At 43.0% G+C, this 21,984-nt stretch overlaps 1 pseudogene; it reads left to right on the forward strand.

Annotated features, from left to right (window-relative positions):
• The first annotated feature begins 878 nt into the window (after positions 1–878).
• Positions 879–21,453, forward strand: LOC123935837 (annotated as a pseudogene).
• The last annotated feature ends 531 nt before the right edge of the window (positions 21,454–21,984 follow it).

The raw sequence follows: 21,984 nt of genomic DNA on the forward strand, positions 1-21,984 counted from the left end.
TCTTGTCAGAGTGGCCTCATGGGGAGCAGAGTCTGTGTCATCAGGGTTGTTATCCTCATCATCCTCCTCATCCTCGCCTCTTTGTCATTGGGAGAAGCATCCTCATTGTTGTTGCCTCTATGTAAGAGATGGCCCTGATTGGTTGATTTGGTTTCTGAGGCTTGGCGTGAAATAAAGCTTTGCTTGATTTTCACTTTGTATCAGTCTTGTTCCTTTGATCACAGACCCTAACATTCCCAGCCTCATCCTTGGCCTCTCTGAGAATTCAAAAGTCAACAGCTGCCGTAGCTTCACTCAGTGTCCCTTGACTCCACTTCACACATTGTAGTCTTCCCTGAGAACCTTTGAAGTGTTCCCTCAGGAGCCCTCACCTTCTGCTTTCTGCTTCATGGGATTCCTTATCAATATCAGATATCTCCTTCCCCATGATTTCCACCAGAGTAGAGTGCTCTCCCAGCATCTATTGACTCTGTGTGCTCAGAGTTAACGACTGACCAGAGAACTTCAGATTCTAGCGAGCCTCTTCTTCAGTCCTTTCGGCCTGAACCGTCTTGTCTTGTATTTCTTTCTTTCTCTCTTTTTTTTGGGGGGGGGGCATTCACTTGGAATGGGGAGTGAGGGTGGCGTTCCAGGGGTCAGCAAGAATGGAGCTTGAACAGTTAAACTGGAACTCTCTTACCAACCACCCTGCACCTGTATCTGAGCTTAGCCTCCTCTTTTCACTTCCTCAGAGCAGCCAGAACACATAGCATGTCTTCTTTATCTTTCTCTTCTTTAAAAAGGGCTGCTCATAGTTAAGGCCTTCCCTCCTCCAAACCTGCCACCAACAAGAAAGGCTACCCACCACAGAGAGCTCACCTCTAGCCCTTTTCTTTCAGATGTCCAGCTCGCCGCTATCCAAGAAATGCTGTGTGTCTGGGCCAGATCAAAAACCAAGTACTGATTGCTCTTCTGCCTGTTCAATAATGTTTGAAGTGCCCTTGGGACCGATCAAGGTATCTTCTCCTTAAAGACACTTAGGTGTTATGCAGGGTGTAAAAGAGTGCAGTTTGTTAACTATTTAAGTTCCTTTCTTGCTAAGCCCCAGAATGTTGTTTTCCCCTCTTCATTCCTAGGGAATGCAAAAAAAAAAAAAAAAAAAAAAAAAAAGAGAGGGAAACAGACATAGATGAGGTTCTTTACTCCTGACAGCTGTAAGTCTGCTAAGTGTGGGGATGTGGAGTGGGAAGGGGCACAGAAAAGATGGTATTGATTCAGTCAAGTCCTGACCCAGGCTCTCCCCAACCTGGCAGGTATGTGCTTGACCATGAGGCAATGAAGCATCTCCAGACATCCAGTGTACTGGTATCAGGCCTCCGGGGCCTAGGGGTGGAAATTGCCAAGAATATCATCCTTGCAGGGGGTCAAAGCTGTCACCCTGCATGACCAGGGCACTGCCCAATGGGCTGGCCTCTCCTTCCAGGTACCTTCCTCTTCCTGGTTGCTTTACTACCTTTGCCAAGATACCACCCCCTTGAGCTTTGCATTTACTTCTCTTCTTATACCCTGTTGTAGTTCTATCTGCAGGAGGAGGACATTGGTAAAAACCGAGCTGAGGTATCACAGCCCGCCTAGCTGAGCTCAACAGCTATGTGCCAGTCACTGCCTTTACTGGGACCCTCACTTAGGACTTCCTTAGTGGTTTCCAGGTACCTTGCTGCATTGTGCTTCTTGCCTAATTTTCTCGGATTCTGTTTCTACTTGGTCTTTTGAAGATTTACTTAAAAGTCCATCCCAGTGTTTAGGTTTCGTTGGGGGCAATCTCAGGGATGTAGGGAGGAATTGGGCTCCAGACTCTGTCCTGGGGGGATCTCACAGCTTTTCTGAAGGGAGGGTATGGTCAAATACTGCGATGCAGTGTTAGTGAACATTGAACTCTGAAGCCAAACTACCTTGGGGGGGTGGGTATCTCGCTCTTGCAGTTGTCTGGCAGTGAACAAGTAACTTAGTTTATCTGTCTTTATTTTTTTTTTATCTGCAGAATGAAATAATAGCAATAATGACTTCAAAGTTTTTGTGATGGTTAAATTCTTAGAAGAGCAGTTGGCACAATGGAAGTTCCAAATATATGTTTGTTAAACAGCTAGACTGGGAAGAGGGTACTGTGGGTACTGATAAACTTGTGTAAGGTTTCCCAGAGGAGAGGTGTAGTGGAATTCCTGGTATATGATTAGGGAACAACAGACACAAATCCCCACAGACCAGATGAGCAGGTGTTTCACTTATCTTTGAATTGAAGCAAGTGAGGGTGGAATATTGGGGCATAAACTCAGAATTTGGCAACAGAGTATGATTCTTTTTTTTTTTTTTTTTGTCTCCCCTAATACTCATAGGTCATAGGAAGGCAGGGATTGGTGTTTGTCAAATAAAAGAGTTTGTTCGTCTTTTCAGGACCTCATTACTTTTCTTATCTGAGTCTGGGGATTCCTGTTTCTCTTCAGTGAGCTTGCTCTCACTGAATGCCCGAGCCCTGCCAGTGGTGCAGCAGGACAGCCTGATCAGACAGTTTCTATAAATAGAAGAAGCCTGAGCCAGCAGAGTTTAAATCCTGATATCCGACCAGTGCTGGACTGCGTGACACTTCACCCACCCCAGTCTGCATTTCTCCTTTATTTTCTTACCTCTCCGGCACCCCACTGCCAAGCCTTGTGTCTGAGCCTCCTTCTCTGTATAGGTGGTGGTCCTCACCAACACTCCCTTGGAGGACCAGCTGCAGGTGGGTGAGTTCTGCCATAGCCATGGAATCAAGCTGGTTGTGGCAGACACACGTGGCCTATTTGGGGGAGTGCCTGCCTCTCACTTTCTCCCAAGCACCTGCCAGGCCCAGGCAAGATCCTTTTGCTCCCACTGAACTCATACTACTCCCAGCCAACCCAAGCCTAGGTTTTGATTCTGTATATTTTAGCTTTCCCTCTTTGGCATGAGTGCCATGTGATCGCCAGCAGAAAGGGGCTGAGTTTGCTTAGCAGTTACTCACTGCATCTTGAAGGAAACATAGAGTACCTGGATGCATGGGTTTTAGGCTCTAGCCCTGTTGTCTCCTACAGGCAGTTGTTCTGTGACTTTGGAGAGGAAATGATCCTTACAGATTCCAGTGGGGAACAGCCTCTCAGTGCTATGGTATCTATGGTTACGAAGGTAAGGAGATCAACCCCGAGGGTTCTGGCATGCAGGTGGGCAACAATAATTCTCCCTGTCTCCTCATGGTACCCTGAGACTACCCCTGAGGTTTACTTTTCTTTCAATTAGGATAGCCCAGATGTTGTCACCTGCCTGGATGAGGCTTGGCATGGATTTGAGAGCGGTGACTTTGTCTCCTTCACAGAAGAAGGGCATGAATGAACTCAATGACACCTACCCCATAGAGATAAAAATCTTGGGTATGTGAAGGATGCGTCCAAAGGGAATGCTGTGGGCTGATACGGAGTCCAAAATGTGACACATAGCTGTAACATGAATTAGACCAAAGACCAAGAAGACGAAAGGCCTTTCAAAACCTGAGCTGAGACTTAGCAGAGTGGTGTCCATGGGACCTTACCAAATAGATGTGAACTGAACTATAGAGGCAGAAGATTATGCTACTAGTGTTTGATCTTACTTCCCGCTTAGTTGTTCACTGTATCTTTTTGTTTGTTTGCATTAGAATTTATAATACAGAACTTCATGTATATTTAGTGTATAGTCTCTAAGTAATGCTTTATCACCTCATGTATTAAAATAAAAAACAGCCTTACAACAGAATATTCCCAGTTCCCCATGTATATTTTATGTCTCTCATAAACATCTCAATATGTTAGCTTGAATTTAAAAGCTATTGTTTAAAAGATCCTTGAGGGGTGCCTGGATTGCTAGAGGTTTAAGCCTCTGCCTTTTGCTCAGGTCATGATCTCAGGGTCCTGGGATTGAGCCCCCTTTGTGCTCTCTGCCCAGTAGGGAGCCTGCTTCCCCCTCTCTCTCTGCCTGACTCTTTGCCTATTTGTGATCTTTTTCTCTGTCAAATAAATAAATAAAAAGTTTTTTTTTTAAAGAGACTTGAAAAAATTAAGAAAGTATGTTTTTTAATGCATTTTATTGTGTTGTATTGTTTTTTGTCGATCCGGATTTACATCTAGTATAGTTTTCTTTCTACCTGAAGGATGCCTTTTACCACTTGTTGTACTCATTGGATTTGCTGGTGGTGATTCTTTTAGTTTTTTAAGTCTTTTAAGTTCTTTCAGTTTTTTAAGTCTTTTAGTGACTTGTATTTTATTTTGCCTATGTTTTTGAAAGACATTTTTCTGGACTTTAGAATTCTGATTGTCAGTTGTTTTTTTCTTTCTATTTAAAAGATGTTGCTGTATTTTCTTGCTTCCATTATTTTCCACCAGAAGTATCCTTTCATTCTCTTCCTTTTTCTTTATGTTTGTAATGTGCTTGTTTTCTCTACCACTGACTATAAACAATGTATGTGACCATGACAATGTACCTTAGTGTAGTTTTCTCCAGATTCTTTTGTTTGTGTTTATTGAACTATATTATTTCTGGGTATATAGTTGTATCAGGTTTGGAAAATTCTGGCCATAATTTTTTTTTTCAAAATGTTACTCTTTCTCCTTTCCTCTCCTTCCCTTCCCTCCCAAGCTCTCTCTTCCCTCCTTGTCCTCTGAGACTTCCCACAACTCCAATTAGATGCATATTAAACTACTTGACTTATTTTGTGTTTGTTTGTTTTCCCTCCCTGTTATATTTTGAATAGTTTTTTTAAATGTAGAATGGGGTCAAGAATAATTTTTCTTTCTTGTTTTGATGGTGGTATTGATTCTCTGGTGGGACAGGAGGATTGATGGTTGAAGTAACAGACACTCTGTTCTTTTCCCCCCTAAGTTCCTACACCTTTTGTATCTGTGACACTTCTAGCTTCTCTGAGTATACCCGGAGAGGCATTGTCAGTCAGGTTAAAGTACCTAATAAGATCAGCTTTGTAAGTATGTGTGGAGGTGGGCTATAGGGTTCTACACCTCTAGGATTTTCACTTCTCTGGTGCTGATATCCCACTCTTCACAGAAATCCTTGCTAGCCTCACTGGCAGAGCCAGACTTTGTGATAACGGATTTTGCCAAGTTTTCTCATCCTGGTCAGCTGCACATTGGCTTCCAGGCCCTGCACCGCTTCTGTGCTCAGCATGGCCGGTCCCCTCGGCCCCACAATGAGGTAGATGAGTGGGCAAGCCAGCCGGTATCTTTGGCCCAAAGCCTCACCTGCTCTCCCCTCTACTGTTTTCCTCTCTGTTCCCACAGTTGGCCTGACTGGTCCTCTCTTGCCCTGTTTGCATTTCCAGGAGGATGCTACAGCTCTGGTGGCCTTATCCCAGGCTATGAATGCCCAAGCCCTGCCAGTGGTGCAGCAGGACAGCCTGGATGAAGACCTCATGTGAAAACTCGCATATGTGGCTGCTGGGGATCTGGCACACATAAACGCCTTTATTGGGGGTGTGGCTGCCCAGGAAATTATGAAGGTTAGTGTGCGTAAAGAAGGGCAGAGCTGAGGACAGGACAGCTGCCTTCCTGATTCCCTCACTGGCTGTCCATCAGGGTCCTATTCTCACAAAGCTCTGATGACCTCCCATTCCTTACTATCTCCCCAGGCCTGCTCTGGGAAGTTTATGCCTATCATGCAGTGGCTGTACTTTGATGCACTTGAGTGTCTCCCTGAGGACAAACAGACCCTCACAGAGGACAGATGTCTCCCGGTATGTGAGGGGGCCTCATGGGCAGGTATTATTTTGGGTCTCTGCAAGGCAGCTAGTCTCTGATCCTCCTTTCTTCACGTGACACAGTGCCAAAACCGTTAAGATGGGCAGGTGGCTGTATTTGGCTCAGACCTGCAAGAGAAGCTGGGCAAGCAAAATTACTTCTTGGTGAGTGATGCCATGGTGCACCAGCTACATCATCTTTACTTGCCTCTGGCCAATCTGTTCTAGAGTCTCCTGCCTCACGAGGGGGGGTAATTGGATTATTTTGGCCCTCATCTCCTCCCTTTCTCCATTTTCTCCATACATAGAAAAGCCTGATAATGTGCCTTCATTGGCCTCCTTTCCTAGATGACAGTGGGCGTTTATGGCTCTCGGATTTGAGTATGTAATACTAGACCCACTTACCTACTGTTGGTCTCTTCAGGGGAAGTTAAGACTAACAATTTTCATTTCTTTGCTTTCATTCTTTGTGTCTCTCTTCTTGGCAACCTCTCAGGTAGGTGCAGGGGCCATTGGCTGTGAACTCCTCAATAACTTTGCCATGATTGGTCTAAGCTGTGGGGAGAATGGGGCAATCACTGTTACAGACATGGACGCCATTGAGAAGTCCAATCTCAATCGACAGTTTTTGTTCCGGCCCTGGGATGTCACGGTGAGTAGTTACACCTGGTAAATGGATGAGCTGCTTCTCTCTCTTTTCTCCTATATTTCTTGTCCTTAATCGTAATGGCTCAGGTCTTTTTGCCTCTTTCTTTCTGCTTTTCCCTTCTCTCTTTTTTCCTACCATTCATTCTTTCAGCAGATATTTGTATACTTACCACGTCTTTTCATTTCATTCATCATTTTATACCTACCCCACTTTTTTTTTCTCCCTCAATTGTCGGGAGCTGCTAATATAGCGCTGTGGATGCCAGGTATGTAAAAGGGTCAATATGAGAAGTCTTCTGTGTTATTTCTGTCATTAGTTTTTGATGTAGTTTAAGTTTCTAATACAGGAAATATTGGTTACTGTAGCCCCACATAGCAGATGCTCCTTATATGATCCTTATATTTGAAGATGGTTGAATATACAGTAATTTACAATAGCCAAGTACACAGCTGATGTTAATAAGGTGAAAAATAACAGGAAACATGAAAAACCAGGATGAGAGGGAAGTGCCATGGAGAGTGGTTTGCAGTGTGGTAAAGGAAGTCCTCAGTGGAAGGGTCGCATTTCCTCAAGACTTGGATGATAGAGAAGAGTGAGAAGGAGTGTATTGGGTAAAGGTAACAGCCTGAGCGATATTCTGATGTTGGAATATCGCTCATTGTGTAAGGAACAGAGAGGTCATTCAGAAGGGACCGTGGTAGGAGATGAGGTTGTAGAAGTAATATGGGCCAACTCATACCCTAAGTGAAAGCGGAAGCTAGTGGAGGATTTTGAGCAAAAGAAGAATGTGACCTGACTGACTCGGGCCTTCAGAGGATACTGTATATATTTTTACAAGGACCTTGGCTTTATTTGGGTAATGGCTTCCCAACTCTGGATGCTGTTAAGTCAAAAAACAATGAATGTTGCCGATATCTGATCCGTTTTCTCCTACTTGGTTTTTTGTTCCTTTTCTGCTTCCCCTTGTCACAGCCTCAGCCATGTGACACTTGTCAGGCTGCTGCTAAAGAAGGGAGCCTACTGAACTCAGAGTGTAGATCTTGCCCACCATTAGATAAACCAGTTGTCAGAACAACTCTGCAAAGGTTTATAGGGTGAACATATGAATGACAGCTCCTCCTCCACCCCTACCCAGAAACTGAAATCTGAAACAGCTGCTGCAGCTGTGCGCCAGATAAATCCGTGCATCTGGGTAATGAGCCATCAGAATCGTGTTGGCCCTGACACAGAGCATATCTATGATGACAGCTTCTTCCAGAACCTTGATGGTATTGCCAGTGCCCTGGACAATATGGATGCTCGTGAGTTTGGGGTCAGGGGTGAGGACAAGGGCAGAGTAATATGTGTGTGTCTGGGGGTGTATCTGTCCTCCTGTCCCATCCTAATGTTATCACCCCCTGTCATCTTCCCACAGGCATGTACATGGACTGCCGCTGTGTGTACTACCGTAAACCACTGCTGGAGTCAGGCACACTGGGCACCAAGGGCAGCGTGCAGGTGGTTATCCCCTTCCTGACAGAGTCGTACAGCTCCAGCCAGGACCCTCCTGAGAAGTCCATCCGCATCTGGACCCTGAAGAACTTCCCCAATGTCATTGAACACACACTGCAGGTGATCACTTTTGGAGGGAGGGAGAGGTGGAAGGGACAGGCACCTAACAGCCTCTCAGCCACCTGACTTGTCATTCAGGTGATGTAAGTGCCAGTGTAACATGTACCTTTTCTTCAAATCTCTTTCTCTCGTTTTACACCCTTCAGTCTAAGCCTTACTAAATGATTCATTTAACTTAAAAATGTTTAGTTTGTAGACCCAGAGATGGGTATTCATATAATATGTAATGTATTTTACGGAACTTCCATTTGAGAAAAGAAAGTGTGATCTTATATAAACAGATTATATTCTGGCTAAAAACTAAATTCTTAGCATTATCTCTGCTAGTTCTTTATTACTTGTAATATTTAGCCCACTTTTGGATTCCCCTTCCTGTTGCACACCATATGTTTAAGAATCGGCATGTCAGGATGATTCTGTGTCTATAACGTACATACACAACAGTGTACGTATTGTCTAAATGGACAAAGTAAACATACCTATTTAACCAATACCCAGAACCTAACTCAATTTGTGTTCCTTGAACCCAAGGATGACCACTATATTATGTCTTATGTATTAATTAGGTATTATGATTCTTTTTTTTTAAATTTATTTATTTTCAGCATAACAGTACTCATTGTTTTTGCACCACACCCAGTGCTCCATGCAATACGTGCCCTCCCTATTACCCTCCACCTGGTTCCCCAACCTCCCACCCCCCGGCCCCTTCAAACTCTCAGATTGTTTTTCAGAGTCCATATTCTCTCATGGTTCATCTCCCCTTCCAGTTTCCCTCAACTCCCTCTCCTCTCCATCTCCCCATGTCCTCCATGTTATTTGTTATGCTCCACAAATAAGTGAGACCATATGATACTTGACTCTCTCTGCTTGACTTATTTCGCTCAGCATAATCACTTCCAGTCCCGTCCATGTTGCTACAAAAGTTGGGTATTCATCCTTTCTGATGGAGGCATAATACTCCATTGTGTATATGGAACAAATCTTCCTTATCCATTCGTCCGTTGAAGGGCATCTTGGTTCTTTCCACAGTTTGGCGACCATGGCCATTAATTAGGTAATATGATTCTTTTTTTTTTAAGATTTTATTTATTTATTTGACAGAGAGAGATCACAAGTAGGCAGAGAGGCAGGCAGAGAGAGTGAGAGGGAAGCAGGCTCCCTGCCGAGCAGAGAGCCCGATGCGGGGCTCGATCCCAGGACTCTGAGATCATGACCCGAGCCGAAGGCAGTGGCTTAAACCATTGAGCCACCCAGGTGCCCCGGTATTATGATTCTTAATGTACTCCTTAAAGACCATATTTCAGAGTATAGGAGTAGGAAAACTGAACACAGTTTGACCTACTTGCTTCCATCCCAGCAGTTACCAAATTGATGTATTTAAACTGATAAATTTACTACAGTGTAAATGTGTCTCCATCTCACCATGTGTGTATGCATATGTACATGTACACACATGTGTATGTTTACAGACATGTGTGTGTGTCCATACCTGTAACCCTTATTAGATAATTACTCTATTACCATGCCACATTTGCAGAAGGACTAGAAAACCGCTCTTAAAATAAATTCCGTATGTGACTCTTGAACTTAACCTCCTCACATCTCAGAATCCTTATGTGTAAAATTGGAGGAGAAAAGTACTTCTCTCAAGGCTTTGGAAAGCATTTACCATTTAGTGAGTACTTGAGCACTGTTTTAAGTAAGCTTTACATATGTACATGTATGGTCATTTCAACATATCAACCCATGAGTTATAGATATTTCACTTGGGGTGGGAGGTTGGGGGAACAGGTGGTGGGTAATAGGGAGGGCACGTTTTGCATGGAGCACTGGGTGTTGTGCAAAAACAATGAATAGTGTTACGCTGAAAAAATAAATAAATTTTAAAAAAAGAATACATGTTCAGAATAAGGATACATAGATACAGACATTACCACATATGCCACAGCACTGTGGCTGAGCTGGCCTTTGAACCTGGATCTCTAGGTCCCAGATCACTTCACCACTGGCTGTATTTACTGACCTTGTAATTTGCAGAGGGCAAAACTTGTATCTTATTTTATGTCCAGTCCCCATGATCTATATGGACCATTCATGTTTTTTTTTTTTTTTTCTCATTTTATTTATTTTTTCAGCGTAACAGTATTCATTCTTTTTGCACAACACCCAGTGCTCCATGCAAAACGTGCCCTCTCCATTACCCACCACCTGTTCCCCCAACCTCCCACCCCTGACCCTTCAAAACCCTCAGGTTGCCCCAACCTCCCACCCCTGACCCTTCAAAACCCTCAGGTTGTTTTTCAGAGTCCATAGTCTCTTATGGTTCGCTTCCCCTCCCCAATGTCCATAGCCCGCTCCCCCTTATTTTTGGTGTGAGCTTTGTTCTTTCTTCTTGAAACATACCACATCTAGAGGAGGGTGTACCTATCTTAATAATAAGTTTTCCTTCTCTCTCTCTCTCTCTCTCTCTCTCTATATATATATATATATATATATATATATATATATATATAATTTGTGAAACCACTGCCCACATCAAGGTCATTGGTTTTCAAATTGGGATGGTAGGTCTTGGAAGTTTGAGGAGCCCCGTTTAAGGGGCTTTCTTCCTTTGTTCTCTTGTGGCTACCATGTTGTTTCTAATTGTTTCATTCACTGATGGTCTGTCTTTTATATATATATATATATATATTTACTTAATTATTTGTCAGAGAGAACAGGCAGAGGGAGGGAGAGCAGGCAGAGGGAGAAGCAAGCTCCGCTGAGCAGAGAACCTGGTATGGGACTTGATCCCAGGACCCTGGAATCATGACCTGAGCCAAAGGCAGAAGCTCAACTGACTGAGCCACCCAGGCATCCAAGCGGATGGTCTTTTAGTGCCTACAGAAGAGCATTTTGTGTCTCAGCCCCATGTAATGTCTTTGCTTTGTCTGCAGTGGGCTCGCGATGAGTATGAAGGTCTCTTTAAGCACCCAGCAGAAAATGTCAACCAGTATCTCACGTGAGTAATCCTGTCCAAATGTTCTCTCACTTCTTTTCTACATACATGCCAGCCGAGCATACTGTATCCACTGTATGGCTCAGCACCAGCCACATGTTCTGAATCAATTAATGAATGTATAGGCCTCCTGCCACTGGAAAGTCAGAACCAGCTCTCCATGTAGTTGAGCCCACTCCTGGGGCCTCTGTGTAATCTTGCCCATTTTTCCTCTGATTCCTGTCAGAGACTCCAAGTTTGTGGAACGGACACTGTGCCTGGCAGGCACCCAACCCCTAGAAATGCTGGAAGCCGTACAGCGTAGCTTGGTACTACAGCGGCCACAGACCTGGGCTGACTGTGTGACCTGGGCTTACCACCACTGGCATACTCAGTACTCCAGCAACATTTGCCAGCTTTTGCACAACTTTCCTCCTGACCAGGTATTACATACTTGCTGAGTTCATTTGGCAGAATGCATTTTCTAGAAGCAGGTAGTGTTCTGAGAGCTCTTGTTAAAGCTAATTCAGCTATGGTAGGCACACCAAGACCATTTTAGAAGACCTCAAGAAAAACTGAGCCAGTGCTTTGGGATACCTGGGTGGCTCAGTCGGTTAAGTTTTGTCTGCAGCTCAGGTCATGATCTCAGGGTCCTGGGATGGAGATCTGCATCAGGCTCCCTGCTCCGTGGGGAGTCTGCTTCTCCCCAGGCCCCCACACTGTCACTCCCACTGCTTGTGTATTCGCTCTCACTCAAATAAAATCTTAAAAAAAAAGTTTCTCCCTCTACCCCTCCCCCCTTTCAAATGAGTAAATCTTTGTTTTTAAGTTTTTATTTAATATCAGTTATTTATAACATACAGTGTGGTATTAGTTTCAAGAGCATAATATAGTGAGTAATTCAGCACTTCCACATGATACCCACTACTCATCACAAGTGCACTCCTTTATCTCCATCACCTGTTTTACCCATCCCCCTCCCCATGTCACCACTGGTAACCATTAGTTTGTTCTCTGAGTTAAGAGTCTGTTTCTTGGTTGTCTCTCTCTCTCTCTCTTTTTACCCCCTTTGCTCATCTGCTAAATTCCACATGTGTGTGAAATCATATGGTACTTGTCGTTCTCTGACTTATTCAATTAGCCTAACAGTCTCTGTCTCTATGTAGGCCATTGGAAATGGCAAGATTTCATTCCTTTTTTATGACCAAGTAATATTCTGTTGTAAACATATACCATATCTTCTATCTATGCAGTTATTGTTCGATGACTTTTGGGCTGTTTCCTTAATTTGGTTATTGTAGATAATGCTGTGATAAAAATCAGGGTGCAAGTATCCCTGTGAATTAGTATTTTTGTATTCTTTGGGTAAATACCCAGTAGTGCAATTGCTAGATTATAGGGTAGTTCCCTTTTTAACTCTCTGAGGAAACTCCATACTGTTTTCCCCAGTGGCAGCACCAGTTTGCATTTCTGCCAACAGTGTATGACTGTTCCTTTTTCTCCACATCCTTACCAACAGTTGTTGTTTCTTATGTTGTTGATTTTAGCCATTCTGACGCATGTGAGATGATATCTCGTTGTAGTTTTGATTTGCATTTCCCTGATGATGAGTGGTGTTGAATATCTTTTCATGTCTGTTGTCCATCTGTATGTTGTCTTTGGAAAAATACCTATTCGTGTGTACTGCCCATTTTTTAATTGGATTATTTGTTGTTTGGGTTTTGAATTTTAAATTTTTTAAGATTTTATTTATTTTTAACTCTTTTTATTATATTATGTTAGTCACCATACAGTGCGTCATTAGTTTTTTTTTCCCCCATTTAATTTATTTTTTTAGCGTAACAGTATTCATTGTTTTTGCACAACACCCAGTGCTCCATGCAAAACGTGCCCTCCCCATTACCCACCACCTGTTCCCCCAACCTCCCACCCCTGACCCTTCAAAACCCTCAGGTTGTTTTCCAGAGTTCATAGTCTCTTATGGTTCGCCTCCCCTTCCAAATTTTTTTTTTAATAAACATATAATGTATTTTTATCCCCAGGGGTACAGGTCTGTGAATCGCCAGGTTTACACACTTCACAGCACTCACGATAGCACATACCCTCCCCAATGTCCATAGCCCCCTCCCCCTCTCCCAATCCCACCTCCCCCCAGCAACCACCAGTTTGTTTTGTGAGATTAAGAGTCATTTATGGTTTGTCTCCCTCCCAATACCATCTTGTTTCATTTATTCTTCTCCTATCCCCCTAACCCCTCATGGTGCTTCTCCATGTCCTCATATCAGGGAGATCATATGATAGTTGTCTTTCTCTGATTGACTTATTTCACTAAGCATGATATGCTCTAGTTCCATCCACATCGTCGCAAATGGCAAGATTTCATTTCTTTTGATGGCTGCATAGTATTCCATTGTGTATATATACCACATCTTCTTTATCCATTCGTCTGTTGATGGACATCTAGGTTCTTTCCATAGTTTGGCTATTGTAGACATTGCTGCTATAAACATTCGGGTACACGTACACCTTCGGATCACTATGTTTGTATCTTTAGGGTAAATACCCAGTAGTGCAATTGCTGGGTCATAGGGTAGTTCTATTTTCAACATTTTGAGGAACCTCCATGCTGTTTTCCAGAGTGGTTGCACCAGCTTGCATTCCCACCAACAGTGGAGGAGGGTTCCCCTTTCTCCACATCCTCGCCAGCATCTGTCATTTCCTGACTTGTTCATTTTAGCCATTCTGACTGGTGTGAGGTGATATCTCATTGTGGTTTTGATTTGTATTTCCCTGATGCCGAGTGACGTGGAGCACTTTTTCATGTGTCTGTTGGCCATCTGGATGTCTTCTTTGCAGAAATGTCTGTTCATGTCCTCTGCCCATTTCTTGATTGGATTGTTTGTTCTTTGGGTGTTGAGTTTGCTAAGTTCCTTATAGATTTTGGATACTAGCCCTTTATCTGATATGTCATTTGCAAATATCTTCTCCCATTCTGTCAGTTGTCTTTTGGTTTTGTTAACTGTTTCCTTTGCTGTGCAAAAGCTTTTGATCTTGATGAAATCCCAATAGTTCATTTTTGCCCTTGCTTCCCTTGCCTTTGCCATTGTTCCTAGGAAGATGTTGCTACGGCTGAGGTCGAAGAGGTTGCTGCCTGCATTCTCCTCAAGGATTTGGATGGATTCCTTTCTCACATTGAGGTCCTTCATCCATTTGGAGTCTATTTTCGTGTGTGGTGTAAGGAAGTGGTCCAATTTCATTTTTATGCATGTGGCTGTCCAATTTTCCCAGCACCATTTATTGAAGAGGCTGTCTTTTTTCCATTGCACATTCTTTCCTGCTTTGTCGAAGATTAGTTGACCATAAAGTTGAGGGTCGATTTCTGGGCTCTCTATTCTATTCCACTGATCTATGTGTCTGTTTTTGTGCCAGTACCATGCTGTCTTGATGATGACAGCTTTGTAATAGAGCTTGAAGTCCGGAATTGTGATGCCACCCACTTTGGCTTTCTTTTTCAATATTCCTTTGGCTATTCGAGGTCTTTTCTGGTTCCATATAAATTTGAGGATTATTTGTTCCATTTCTTTGAAAAAAATGGACGGTATTTCGATAGGGATTGCATTAAATGTGTAGATTGCTTTAGGTAGCATGGACATTTTCACAATATTTATTCTTCCAATCCAGGAGCATGGAACATTTTTCCATTTCTTTGTGTCTTCCTCAATTTCTTTCATGAGTACCTTATAATTTTCTGTGTATAGATTCTTAGCCTCTTTGGTTAGGTTTATTCCCATGTATCTTAAAGTTTTGGGTACAATTGTAAATGGGATTGACTCCTTAATTTCTCTTTCTTCAGTCTTGTTGTTGGTGTACAGAAATGCAACTGATTTCTGTGCATTGATTTTATATCCTGACACTTTACTGAATTCCTGTACAAGTTCTAGCGGTTTTGGAGTGGAGTCTTTTGGGTTTTCCACATATAGTATCATATCATCTGCGAAGAGTGATAGTTTGACTTCTTCTTTGCCAATTTGGATGCCTTTAATTTCTTTTTGTTGTCTGATTGCTGAGGCTAGGACTTCTAGTACTATGTTGAATAGCAGTGGTGATAATGGACATCCCTGCCATGTTCCTGACTTTAGCGGAAAAGCTTTCAGTTTTTCTCCATTGAGAATGATATTTGCGGTGGGTTTTTCATAGATGGCTTTGATAATATTGAGGTATGTGCCCTCTATCCCTACACTTTGAAGAGTTTTGATCAGGAAGGGATGCTGTACTTTGTCAAATACTTTTGCAGCATCTATGGAGAGTATCATATGGTTCTTGTTCTTTTATTAATGTGTTCTATCACATTGATTTGCGGATGTTGAACCAACCCTGCAGCCCTGGAATAAATCCCACTTGATCGTGGTGAATAATCCTTTTAATGTACTGTTGAATCCTATTGGCTAGTATTTTGGCTAGAATTTTTGCGTCTGTGTTCATCAAGGATATTGGTCTGTAGTTCTCTTTTTTGGTGGGGTCCTTGTCTGGTTTGGGGATCAAGGTGATGCTGGCCTCTTAAAATGAGTTTGGAAGTTTTCCTTCTGTTTCTATTTTTTGGAACAGTTTCAGGAGAATAGGAATTAGTTCTTCTTCAAATGTTTGGTAGAATTCCCCTGGGAAGCCGTCTGGCCCAGGGCTTTTTTTTGTTTGGAGATTTTTGATGACTGTTTCAATCTCCTTACTGGTTATGGACCTGTTCAGGTTGTCTATTTCTTCCTGGTTCAGTTGTGGTAGTTTATATGTCTCTAGGAATGCATCCATTTCTTCCAGATTGTCCAATTTGTTGGCGTAGAGTTGCTCATAGTATGTTCTTATAATTGTCTGTATTTCTTTGGTGTTAGTTGTGATCTCTCCTCTTTCATTCATGATTTTATTTATTTGGGTCCTTTCTCTTTTCTTTTGGATGAGTCTGGCCAGGGATTTATCAATCTTATTGATCCTTTCAAAGAACCAGCTCTTAGTTTCATTGATTTTTTCTATTTTTTTTTTTTTTTTTGGTTTCTATTTCATTGATGTCTGCTCTGATCTTTATGATTTCTCTTCTCCTGCTGGGTTTAGGGTTTCTTTCTTGTTCTTTCTCCAGCTCCTTGACGTGTAGGGTTAGGTTGTGTACTTGAGACCTTTCTTGTTTCTTGAGAAAGGCTTGTACCGCTATATATTTTCCTCTCAGGACTGCCTTTGCTGTGTCCCACAGATTTTGAACTGTTGTGTTTTCATTATCATTTGTTTCCATGAATTTTTTCAGTTCTTCTTTAATTTCCTGGTTAACCCATTCATTCTTTAGAAGGATGCTGTTTAGTCTCCATGTATTTGGGTTCTTTCCAGCTTTCCTCTTGTGATTGAGTTCTAGTTTCAGAGCATTGTGGTCTGAAAATAGCGTCATTAATTTTTGATGTAGTGTTGCCTGATTGTTTGCATATAACATAACACCCAGTGCTCCGTGTAGTGCATTCCTTCTGTAATACCCATCACCCACCTAAAACCTCAGTTTGTTTCCCAGAGTCCACAGTCTCTCATGGTTCCTCTCCTCCTCTTATTTACCCCCTTCATTTTCCCTGTCCTTCTCCTCCTAAAGTCATTCATGCTATTCCTTATGTTCCACATATAAGTGAAACCATGTGATAATTGTCATTCTCTGCTTGACTTATTTCACTTAGCCTAAGACTGTTTCTCCCTTCCCCTGTGTCCCCTGCTCCTCCCCCAAAATAAATAAATAAATCATTAAAATAAAAAAGAGGGAGAGAGAGAGTACAACGGTTCACTTTCCAACTTCATTTGACCTTAGAGACAGTCATGTATTCTTCTCGACATCTTAGTATCCTCATCTGTGAATAACTATGACCTAATTTTTGTGAGGTTTGGGTATTAATTTGTTTATTAAGTTATTTAAGTCGGCATAATGCCTGAAAATTCATCAAACACTGATAAATATTTTATTTATGTAAAAATAAAATATTTTATTTATATATATAATCAGTCACAAAGTGAATGCCCTCCCAGGGATAGTGAGTTGGGACGTCTGGGTCGGAGACGTCTCAGGCCCTGCTCCCCTAAACCCTTTCTATCCACTTAGCTTACAAGCTCTGGAGACCTATTCTGGTCTGGGCCCAAACAACGTCTACACCCCCCTCATCTTCGATGTCAACAATGTAAGTCTCTCCTTAGGGTATCCTGGGCTCAGGTGGAAAGTGGTGGCTGGGAAGGCCTCTGGGGTTCCAGGGTGAGGACTGATCTGCTCACTAGTTCATATCTTTCCTTCTAGCCCCTGCATCTGGATTATGTGATGGCTGCTTCCAATCTCTATGCCCAGACCTATGGGCTGATGGGGTCTCAGGACCGAGCTGCTGTGGCCATACTTCTACAGTCTATGGACATCCTTGAATTCACCCCCAAATCTGGTGTCAAGATCCACGTCTCTGACAGGGAGCTGCAAAACGCCAGTGCCTCTGTTGGTGAGGGTGCTTAATTCAGTTGGCTCAGGGCACCGTTCCATTTATCTTACATCCACATTTCTACACTAGCTGTCCTGGTTTCTCTGCTCTGAGTTCCCGGGCCTGAGTTTGACCCATGCTTTCCTGTGGTCTTTGTTTCCTCCAGTGTTAAGATGGGTGATTGAAGAAAATTCTTTCATGTATTCTTCCTTTCTCTTCCCATTTTTCTTTTTCCCATTCTGGCTCTCAGGATTAATTGTACATCTGTTTTCTGTGTGTTTGTTTGCATTTTTGTTCTCCTTTCCTCCATTTTCTTCTTCCTCTGTTTTTCAGACAATCACAAATAGTTTGCCTTGATGTCTTCTCTGGGTCAGTTCCTTCCTGATATCCCCATCCATATCCCCAACTTCCATCTGTATGTATTTTCAATGTATTTATTGACCTCCATGTCTTTCTTCATTTCCTCTCAAGGTCTTCCTCATCTTTTTTTTTTTTTAAGATTTTTTTATTTATTTATTTGACAGAGAGAGAGATCACAAGTAGTCAGAGAGGCAGGCAGAGAGAGAGAGGAGGAATCAGGCTCCCCACTGAGCAGAGAGCCCGATGTAGGACTCGATCCCAGGACCCTGAGATCATGACCTGAGCCGAAGGCAGCGGCTTAACCCACTGAGCCACCCAGGCGCCCCGGTCTTCCTCCTCATCTAACCATTTATAACTACCTTCCAACTCCCAGCTTCCATCTTTCTCTATCCCTCTCGCATCTGCCTGATGCTCTCTACGTCACTTTCTATTTTGTATATTTTCTGTATATATCTTTCCATTTTTTCCTCTGTATATCTGTTCCCACCCTGCTCTTTTCCAAATACTTCCTCTCTCTTGTCCCTCTCTTATATTTCTTTGTGTGTAGTTGTCTAGAGTTGTCAGTGCTGCATGTACTTCTCTCCAGCTCATCCTCCTTATGTAATTTTTATTTCTGCTATTCTTCTTCATCTTCATATTTTGAAATTATCCTGTTCACATTTCTCTCCTCTTCCTGTTTTTCCCTACCGCTGCTTCTCGTATTTTCTTCCCCTCTATTTCTGTCATGTTTCCCTGTCTCTCTCCTCCACGTTTCTCCATTTCTGTCTGTGGCACTCTTTAAAATCTCCTACCTTTGTATCATAACCTACATTTGTTTACAATACAATAGAAATACCTAAGATTTAGAGCGTTAAGCACTTTAAAAAAAAAAAAGATTTAATTTATTTATTCGACAGAGAGAGGGCGTGCACATGCTCAGCTGGGGGAGTAGCAGACGAGGGGGAGGGAGAAGGAGGCTCCCTGTGGGGCTTAATCCCAGGACCCTGAGCCAAAAGCAGACATGGAGCCACCCTTGAGTCCCAAGTGTTACCCATTTTTCAGTGTTCTGTTTAGCAGGATTTAATATATCGATGCTGTTGTGAAGTTTCACCAGGACTTTCTCACCTTTCAAATATGAGATTCTGTCCACACTAAAAATAACTCCCCAATCTCCTGCCCAGGCCCTGGCAACCGCTGTTCTGTCTTCTCTGTCTATGAAGTTGGATTCTTATAGATATGTATCTCATGTAGGTGGAATCCTGAAGTAGTCATCTTTCTGTCCCTAGCCATAATACATCCTGGCTGTATCCATGTCCTTGCAAATGGCAAGATTTCATTCTTTTTGATACCTGAGTAATATCGCATTATGTGGACACATGCCTTCTTTAGCCTTCCATTGGTGAATGCACCCTTGGGCTGCCTCCGCCTCTTATGTGTTCTGCATAATGTTCCTGTCTACATCCATTATTATTGCTATTATCTTTGTTCAACATCTCCATTGTTGTATATCTCTCCTTATGGTCCTATTCCTGTCTACATATTTCTTTCTTGTGTGGAGTATTTTCTGCTCCATGTTTCCCTGATGCCCCAGATCTTTCCCACAGTGTCTCTCCTATTCAGATCCTTGGTCTGTCTGAAATCTCTGCCCCATTCTAATCTCCTTCTTTCTCCTCATACCTGACCTGGAATTAAAAGGACTAACATGCTCCTCTTTTCCTACAGATGATAGCCACCTACAGGAGCTCAGAGCCATGCTTCCCAGCCCAGAGAAACTCCCTGGTTTCAAGATGTACCCTATCAACTTTGAAAAGGTGCTAGGGAGGGTTGGGACCGTCAACAGGGTAGGAACACGGGCTGAGGCATCATAGGCTTCTTTGGGACTAGGACTGCTGGATTCTTTGGCTGGTCTGCAAAGTAATTGAGGTGCAAATATAGTTGAATCCTTAGTAGCCAAGAAACCTTGTTTTCCTCTCACTCCCTCTTCCATACCGGTCCTCTCTTCCCATTCGCAACAGGATGATAATACCAACTTTCATATGGATTTCATTGTGGCTGCATCCAACCTCCGAGCAGAAAACTATAATATTCCCCCTGCAGACCGGCATAAGGTAATGGTAGTATAGAGCTTAAGCTTTCACCCTTTCCCAAGGGTGAGTCTCCCACATTTATCCTCCTCTGTAGACCCTGAACCTCTCTAATGATGGCCTCTGCTGGTCATCTTCTGTCTGACAGAGCAAGCTGATTGCAGGGAAGATCATCCTTGCAATTGCCACAACCACAGCAGCTATAGTTGGCCTCGTGTGTCTGGAGCTATATAAAGTGGTGCAGGGACACCGGCAGCTTGAATCTTATAAGAACAGCTTTATGAACTTGGCCCTGCCCTTCTTCAGCTTCTCTGAACCCGTTGCCCCACCCCGGCACCAGGTAGGGGGTCTGCTTATATGGAAAACTTTGTTTATTTCCATCAGTGAGTGAGGCTGCATGTATGTGGTGGGTAGGGTGTGTGTTCATCTGTATCTATGGACAGCTGCCTCATAGCAGATGATGTTCTTTGTATGTTTGGGTACATACTCTCTGTATACCATTTGGCCATTCATTATATATTTTTTTTGCATTGTGCCAAGTACAAATGTGACTGGCCTATTTGAGAAGTACTAAGAAGGTCTGTATAGTTAGATAATATTAAATGGGAAGATAAGAAAGTAGAAGGATAGTGAAGATACCAGGATTGACTTATTGTGTAGACACATTGGTCAGTATAAGAATATCACTTGCTTGCACACTGATATGGGGCCCCAGGTGGCTTAGGACGAAAGAAGGTTGTGATTGATCTATCTTAAAAACTCAAGTTCAGTGGTTACGCTAGGATCATCTGGGTTAGCCCATATTAGACTCCCCTGTGTTTGTCCTACAGTACTATAACCAAGAGTGGACCTTGTGGGATCACTTTGAGGTGCAGGGGCTGCAGCCTAATGGTGAAGAGATGACTCTCAAACAGTTCCTTGACTACTTTAAGGTGAGGTTTTCTACACTCACTCCACCTAGGGGCGGTGATTGTGCAGGTGATTCGTATTCTCCTTTTTCTGTGACACTGTTGTCTGTCCTCCGTCCCACCCTCTCCAGGCAGAGCACAAATTAGAGATTATCATGCTGTCCCGAGGTGTATCCATGCTGTACTCCTTTTTCATGCCAGCTACCAAACTCCAGGAACGGTTGGATCAGCCGTGAGTTGGCCACTGGGCAGGATGAGGAAGGCCCTGTGTGGGGTGGAGAGCCTTACTACTTGTGGTCATGGCTTTCCCTACCTTCTTCAGCCCCATATGTGTCTCCTCTCTTGCTATGTCCCTGACCCTCTCCTCTCTCTCCCCAGGATGACAGAAATTGTGAGCCATGTGTCGAAGCGAAAGCTGGGTCACCATGTGAGGGCACTGGTGCTTGAGCTGTGCTGCAACGATGATATTGGTGAGGATGTCGAGGTTCCCTATGTACGCTACACCATCTGCTGACTCCCCAGACCCCAGATAGTTTACTTTCAGATGCCTTCTAGTTGTGCCAAAACATGTGCTGGCCAGGCACATAAACTTTACATCCTGTTGAGAACTTTTTTTGTGGTTGCTTTCTCCTATTTAGAGTTGGAACTGTTAATAAAGGCTTATTAATGCAGATGTGGCATGTCCTGGTTTTGGCAATGGCCCATGGCCTGTTTCGTCTGGGAAATGATGGGCTACCTATACCTTTGTTCAGGACATAATTCAAATGGAATGGGTCCCAAATCCAAGGTTATGAGACAGAGAAGATTAAGTGCAGCTCATCTAATAAATATAAGGTGTGATGATTTCTTTTCCTCCTGTCCTGCCTCCTCAAACAAGAGAGAGGCAGTTTTAGGCTACAGAGCAGGTCTGCCTTTGCCGTGTGTTAAATTTCGCTCTTTTCTAATCCTGTCTTTGCTACTTCCAACTACCTGCCCTGCTATTTTGAGATATAGTAGACACCCTGGACCCAGACTGTGGGTCTGAATACTACATCTTCCATTGTGTTCTCCCATTCCTTAATTGTTTTGTGAAAAAAATAAAGGAATAAAGGTTGCTATGAGGGATAAAGGCATTTAATTTCTGTAAGGTGGCATATGGTATGTGTCATACCTATATACACTGTTATTATT

The sequence above is a fragment of the Meles meles genome, chromosome Y (assembly GCF_922984935.1).
Source record: "Meles meles chromosome Y, mMelMel3.1 paternal haplotype, whole genome shotgun sequence".
Classification (NCBI taxonomy): Eukaryota; Metazoa; Chordata; class Mammalia; order Carnivora; family Mustelidae; genus Meles; species Meles meles.